Source organism: Puntigrus tetrazona, chromosome 14 (assembly GCF_018831695.1).
Source record: "Puntigrus tetrazona isolate hp1 chromosome 14, ASM1883169v1, whole genome shotgun sequence".
NCBI classification, from domain to species: Eukaryota; Metazoa; Chordata; class Actinopteri; order Cypriniformes; family Cyprinidae; genus Puntigrus; species Puntigrus tetrazona.
Window position 1 is genome coordinate 15,444,404 of NC_056712.1, and position 467 is coordinate 15,444,870.

Here is a 467-nt window from a genome sequence, read left to right on the forward strand (position 1 = left end):
ATGTATATATATGTATATGTATATCTATGTATGTATGTATGTCATAGTTAGCTTAGCAACACGTCTGTTCCCGTCAGAATGTTTTAAATGAAGTTTATTTTTGGTTGTGCTTTGGTTAAATCCATACCATGTAATATACTGCAACACTTGGATGTTCATCTGTTTTTCAGATCTTTACTGCTCTTCCTCCATTCACACTGGGCATATTTGACCGGCCGTGCAGTCAACAGAACATGCTACGCTTCCCTCAGCTGTACCGCATCACACAGAACGCAGAAGGGTTTAACACTAAGGTACCAAGATTTCAGTAGCCAATACAAATGCGCCATTTCAATTACAAATTACTCATACCGACAGCAAATACCTTGAGACTCATTAATCTGTCTGCAGTGAGTGTAAGACTGTTATTATGATCATCATCCTGAGTTATAATTGATTATCCCAGTCTGATGTGGTTAACAACATCA

The 467-nt window shown here is 37.9% G+C and overlaps 1 protein-coding gene across 1 annotated transcript in view; it reads left to right on the plus strand.

The window, feature by feature from the left end:
- The window catches only part of LOC122357522 (phospholipid-transporting ATPase IA-like), a 19,251-nt gene that overhangs the window by 10,584 nt on the left and 8,200 nt on the right, over positions 1–467 (plus strand). The gene's annotated exons all lie outside the window — the stretch shown is intronic.